The sequence below is a fragment of the Podarcis gaigeae genome, assembly GCF_964106915.1.
Source record: "Podarcis gaigeae genome assembly, chromosome: 5".
In the NCBI taxonomy this organism is placed as follows: Eukaryota; Metazoa; Chordata; class Lepidosauria; order Squamata; family Lacertidae; genus Podarcis; species Podarcis gaigeae.
The window spans coordinates 10,495,938-10,502,899 of record NC_139681.1 but is presented as its reverse complement, the minus strand read 5'-3'; positions in this window follow the sequence as shown (position 1 = coordinate 10,502,899).

The window sequence follows — 6,962 nt, the reverse complement described above, 5'->3', positions numbered from 1 at the left end:
CATTCACATAATGAGTCTTATTTCATTAGGTTTCGGTAATGCCTGTTAAATCTTATTCACCTTTCTCTGTTAAGATTTTAAGTTCATCCTTTTGATCATTCCTACTGTGTGAATTATGGAGGCATTGATAACCCTAGATTGAACAAAACCACGACCACATGCTTACTTTTTTTCTTGCACGTTAATGGGTGCCAGCAGTTGCCCCCACCCGTTTACCCATGCTCCTCTAAGTAACCAAGAACAGAACAAAACTACCCCAAACGATCGCAGCCTCTGATGTTTGTGCTGAAGTGTTGCTCACCAATTCATTGTAATGAGATTGGAGTTGAACTTCAGGGGGTTTAGGGGTCCTCCAGCCCTGCAAACCTGTTTGTAAAACAAAGGTTCTTCTCTTCTTTCCCCCATTATTATTCCCTCCCGCATCCGAGCCTTCTCTTGCCTCCTCCCCGTTCAACCTAATGAGGTCGAACTGGAGGGTAACCCTAGCCTGGCAGATTCTCTTTGGTTGCATAACTAAAGAGAGGGTCAAGTACAGGGGATGTTCTGCCACGGAAACTAAAAAAAAACCTGGAGATGCTTCTGGAAGGCTGAATGCTTTCCTTCTCTCCCAGCGCCTGCCAAGCTCGGGTGATGTCATTAAAATGCCGCGTGTGCAGTAGACCAGCAGTCTTGGAACTGGGTCTGAGAGGTAGAGAGGTCTGATTTGTGGTCAGTGAAAATCCAATACCATGGCATTAGTAGCCCCTGGAAACCTGTGGGTTAAACCACAGACCCTAGGGCTTGCCGATCAGAAGGTTGGCGGTTCGAATCCCTGCAACGGGGTGAGCTCCCGTTGCTTGGTCCCTGCTCCTGCCAAAATAGCAGTTCGAAAGCACATCAAAGTGCAAGTAGATAAATAGGTACCACTCCGGCGGGAAGGTAAACGGCGTTTCCGTGTGCTGCTCTGGTTCGCAAGAAGCGGCTTAGTCATGCTGGCCACATGACCCAGAAGCTGTACGCCGGCTCCCTTGGCCAATAGAGTGAGATGAGTGCCACAACCCCCGAGTCGGCCACGACTGGACCTAATGGTCAGGGGTCCCTTTACATTTACCTTATCTATTGGAGGTTAATGCGGTGAAGTTTTCATCTTATGCTCAAACCACTGTACGTGCAAATCATAATCATAATAATTATTTCTTATTAATACCCCACCCATTTGGCTGGATTTCCCCAGCCACTCTGGGTGGCTCTCAGCAGAATATTAAAAGCACAATAAAACGTCAAACATTAAAAACTTCCCTAAACAGGGCTGCCTTCAAATGTCTTCTAAAAGTCAGATAGATGTTTATTTCCTTGACATCTGGCAGGAGGGTGTTCCACAGGGCAGGTGCCACCACCGAAAAGGCCCTCTGCCTGGTTCCCTGTAACTTGGCCTCTTGCAGTGAGGGAATCGCCAGAAGGCGCTCAGAGCTGGACCTCAGTGTCCAGACTGATCGATGGAGGTGGAGAGATGCTCCTTCAGGTATACTGAGCTTTCTCTGGTGACCTTCAAAGGAAACCAAACTCAAGGTATGTGCAGGAATCCCTTAAACCAATGGTCCACCATGACTCAGACCATTGGTGGGCTGGACTATATTTTTTAAAAAAGAAAGAATGAATTCCTATGCCCACAAATAACCCATAGATGCATTTTAAATAAAAGGAAACATTCTACTCATGTAAAAACATCGTTCTGCCCGGACACTGAGGTCCAGCTCCGAGGGCCTTCTGGCGGTTCCCTCACTGCGAGAGGCCAAGTTACAGGGAACCAGGCAGAGGGCCTTCTCGGTGGTGGCGCCCGCCCTGTGGAATGCCCTCCCATCAGATGTCAAAGTGATAAACATCTACCTGACATTCAGAAGACATCTTAAGGCAGCCCTGTTCAGGGAAGTTTTTAATATGTGACATTTCAGTGTATCTTTTATCTTTGTTGGAAGCCGCCCAGAGTGGCTGGGGAAACCCAACCAGATGGGCGGGGTACAAATAATAAATTATTATTATTATTATTATTATTATTATTATTATTATTATTATTATTATGTTGATTCCTGGACCGTCTGCGGGCCAGATTGAGAAGGTGATTGTGCCACATTCAGCCCCCAGGCCTTAGGTTGCCTAAAGGTAAAGGGACCCCTGACCATTAGGTCCAGTCGTGACTGACTCTGGGGTTGCGGCGCTCATCTTGCTTTATTGGCCGAGGGAGCCGGCGTACAGCTTCCAGGTCATGTGGCCAGCACGACTAAGCCGCTTCTGGTGAACCAGAGCAGCGCACGGAAACACCGTTTACCTTCGCGCCAGAGCGGTACCTATTTATCTACTTGCACTTTGACATGCTTTCGAACTGCTAGGTTGGCAGGAGCAGGCACCGAGCAACAGGAGCTCACCCCGTCGTGGGGATTCGAACCACCAACCTTCTGATCGGCAAGTCCTAGGCTCTGTGGTTTTACCTACAGTGCCACCCGCATCCCATAGGTTGCCTACCCCTGCCTTAAACATTTCACTGCTCAGAGAGCGGCGTATAACATGTATAAGTTGAAACATTATTAACATTAGAAAACGTGACATTGCCAGACGGCAACACTGTGATTGATGGGTGATGGTCTGCTATTTCTTCTTTTTACTGGTATTGTTTTGGTTTTTACTTTGTGTCATCGGTGTATAAGCTGATGACTCCGTTTTGCTCATGCAGTGGGGTCTGAAAATCACCTTTTTCCCTCTCCCTAAAACACAGAGCCACAGGAGTTTCTGCTTTTCCTTCTTGAGACTTCATTCCAAACACTCACATGGCATTTCTTAATCCAAGGCTATCATTCTCTCCCTTGGATGTCAGCAGTGACTGCAACGCCAAACCATGGTTTTGGAAAGGAAGACTCCTCCATGTCTCTGGATCTTATTTCTCCTAGGAAATGAATGCCCCCCTGTTGGTATTCCATATGCCTCTTAGGAGTATCCTCTCGCAGTCCGAAAGCCTGGGGTCTGGGGAATGAGATAGCTCAGCAAAAGTTCAAAAGAAGTCGGGCAGAGTGTTAAAAAACAACGACGATGCTCCAAAGCATTGCATATGCTGACACAGGCAACCCGTGAAAGGTTACCCTTCTCCCAAATGCTGAATGGAAAGAAATGGAATGGCAGATGACAATTTTCATTCAAGCCAGTTGACATTCTTCTAGCTATCTCTGTCTTAAATAAAAAGCCAATGCAGGCATATCCCTTTCCCGACAAGGTATCAAGTAGCTCTTGCATTCCAAGGCGTGGTGAAAAGCGCGGCATCGCCCAGCACCACAACTTTGTGGCCCGTCAAAGCTTTTCAACACTTCTAACAATGCACTCGCTGTTCTACACCCACATTCTAGTGGAATATAAGCCTGGTTTCTGCAAGAGTCCGAAGTCCCTATAATTATGCGATCTGTTGTCCATTTAACTGAAGTGGGTTAATGAGTGAAGAACAATTTGCCCCTGGCTGGGGTGTAATTGACATTTTGTCGCCTCCCACCCCACCCCCTAAAAACGACATCTGTAATCACGAATGGTGACGGAAAATGTGAATATTTGTAAGCCAGAAAGGCTGAATCATAGAGACCCTGAGGATCATCTAGTCCAACCCCCTGCAAGGCAGGAATATGCAGCTGTCCCATATGGGGATCAAACCTCCAACCTTGGCATTATCAGCACCATGCTCTAACCAACAGAGTTATCCAGGCACAGAGTTGGGTGATAAGCAACTCTGGAAAGCAGCTTCATAAAATCAGAGTTGTAGAGTTGGAAGGGGGGCTGAGGGTCATCTAGTCCAGCCCCCTAGAATGCAAGCACCCATGACCTCTGCTTAAAAAGCTCCAAGGAAGGGGAGTCCACAACCTCCCAAGGGAGTCCGTTCCACTGTCAAACAGCTCTGTCAGAAAACGCTTCCTGATATTTAGCCAGAATCTCCTTTCTTGTAACTTGAAGCCATTGGTTGGAGTCCTACCCATCTTCCATGTGGCAGCCGTTCAGATATTTGAAGATGGCTATCATATCTCCTCTTTTCAAGGCTAAACATACCCAGCTCCTTCAGCCATTCCTCATAAGGCTTCGTTTCCAGACCCTTGATCATCTTGGTTGCCCTCCTCTGCACACGTTCCAGTTTGTCAATATCCTTCTTAAATTGTGGGGCGCAGAATGGGACTGAAGTTGGGGAATGTGCTGGTTTCCTACCCCAAAGATCCCTTACAGGCTGTGAGGCAAGGTGAGGCAGTTGCCTCAAGGTGGTCTGCTTCAGAAAGCTGGGAGGGGCAGCACATTCCACCTGTGTGGAGGGCACACTGCATAGCTGTCAACTTACAGATTTGAAAATAAGGGACCAGCAGCCTCGAAAATAAGGGATCAGCAGACAAAATAAGGGACTGTAGTCAACCAGCGGCCAAACGAAGCCTCAAGCGGTGGTTCCCACAGCGCAGCAACCCAGCAAAGGGGATGCAGCAAGGAAAACCACCGTCACCTCTCCGCTGGGAAGTGCTGAGCAAAGGTGAGTCCCCAGGCAATGCGGCCAATTTGATTGGCACAAAGCATGCAAGCTGCATCCCCCAGTCGTTCTTAGACTCCTTATTGGGTGAGCAACGCAGCCAAGCAACACAGTTGGAGCCTCCCTCCTCCCTGGCCGGCAGAGAGGGAGGGAGAGGAGCTGCTTCCTTTGAAACCCAGGAAATTTAAGGGACATCATCAATAAGGGACAGCAGCAGGACACAGTGCTGGGATAAGGGACTTTCCCGCCAAATAAGGGACTGTTGACAGCTATGGCACCCTGCTTGATGGCTGTTGCCTCCTCCTTCTCCTCCATTGTACCCCCCCCATCGCCACCACTCGCTGTCCCTCTGCTGCTTTCCCTTTCCTCCCCCTCCCCATTTTCTTTCCAAGTTCATCCCTTTGTTTGCCCATAGCATTTATCCTCCCCATTTCACAGCATCTTCCTTTCCATAGCCCTATGAAACCACCAACCCACAGAGTCCCGCTAAAGAGCGGTGCTGCATGTGCAGTTGTCCCTGACAGGCAAGCTCACAGCTTTGCAAGAGAGCAGCGCCCGTCTCCAGCAGGGACGCCATGGTGCAAAGGCGAGAGAGAGGTCAGTCGGTGGAATGGAAAGGGGGGGCCAAGGAAGGGAGGTGAGGTGAGCACCCTATCACCACCACAGTTCCCTCTCTCCACCCACAGACACATTACAGTCAGTAAAAATGCGGCAGCTAGACTGGTGACTGGAGGCAGCTGCCGAGACCACATAACACCGGTCTTGAAAGACCTACATTGGCTCCCAGTACGTTTCCGAGCACAATTCAAAGTGTTGGTGCTGACCTTTAAAGCCCTAAACGGCCTCGGCCCAGTATACCTGAAGGAGCGTCTCCACCCCCATTGTTCTGCCCGGACGCTGAGGTCCTTCTGGCGGTTCCCTCATTGTGATAAGCAAAGCTACAGGGAACCTTCTCGGTGGTGGCGCCCGCCCTGTGGAACACCCTCCCATCAGATGTCAAAGAGATAAACAACTACCTGACATTCAGAAGACATCTTAAGGCAGCCCTGTTCAGGGAAGTTTTTAATGTGTGACATCTTAGTGTATTTTTGGTCTTTGTGGAAGCCGCCCAGAGTGGCTGGGGAAACCCAGCCAGATGGGCGGGGTACAAAGAATAAATTATTATTATTATATTATTATTATTATAAAAAAACCAAAAAACAACCCACCTAAAGGAGGGTGCGAAGCAGGATTTTCTAAACCCCAACAGAGAGGTCTGGAGGGCTGCATTTGGTCTCTGAGCCTGATATTCCCTATCCAGCCCCCTTAACAAACTACAATTCCCGGGGGGGGGGGGGAGGGACTCACACCGTTTTCTGGTTCGCCTCAGACAGCAAAATGTCTTGAGATGGCCCTGTGCCTTTTGCATAGTTTGGCTCTTTTAGGGAAGGGAAATATCGAAATCACACCACCAGTTGCGTGCATACGTAGGAGAGTGAAGAGTAAGATCATTGAGAGGCCGGAATTATGTTTTGTTGAGATTCAGTTAGAGGATGTGACATAAGAGAAGAGATAGTAGAGAGAAAATTAGAGACTAGTGTGCAATTGTGAAACAGAGGGAAGAGAAAGATAAATGTTCAGCACAGATCTTATGAGACAAACCAAAGAATTGTATAAGTCAGAGAACTTTGAAGCAGATTAAGGAGAGAGAATAGATGGGTGGGGTGCAAAGAACAGATTTTGATGAAGTGCAATGACCAAAGAATGAGAAAAGAAAATAACTGAGGGAAAGAGGGGATAAATACTGTAAATGCATATGTAAGAGTTGAACCAAGGATGGACACCTCCCCTGCTGACCCCCCCCAAAAAAAAACCACCCTCAGCTTTTTGCCCATGAAACAGCTAAAGACCAGAGGAAGTCAGGCAGACATGGTGTCAGAAAGCAAGAAGAATATATTTATGGGGTGTGGGAAGGGCAAAATGTACTTTATTTTTTGCTCTATAGGACGCACCCGACCATAGGACTCACCTTGTTTTAGAGGGGGAGAACAAGAAACCCCCCCCCCTCTGCACAGCGCCCCTTCAGCGAAGCAGCAGGAGAAATGGAGCCCCTTCCATTTCTCCTCCCGCTTAGCTGAAGGGGCGCTGCGCCTTAGCTGAAGGGGCACCTACCCTTCAGCGAAAGGAATTCGAAGCCTCTGGATCACAGTGGGAGCTCCCGCTGCACAGCTTCAGGCGGCTATCTTTGAAGCCTGGAGAGCGAGAGGGGTCGGTGCGCACAGACCCCTCTCGCTCTCCAGATAGCCTCGGGTTCCTTTCGTTTGTGGGGCTGGCGGTGGGGAAAGCCGAGCTTCCCTTTTCGTTGCTCCCTGTGCTTGTGGGGCTGGCGGTGGGGAGCCGGACTTCCCTCACCGCCAGCCCCGGGGAGCAGCAGGAAGGCTGCATGCTGACCTGCTCTTTGGGGAAA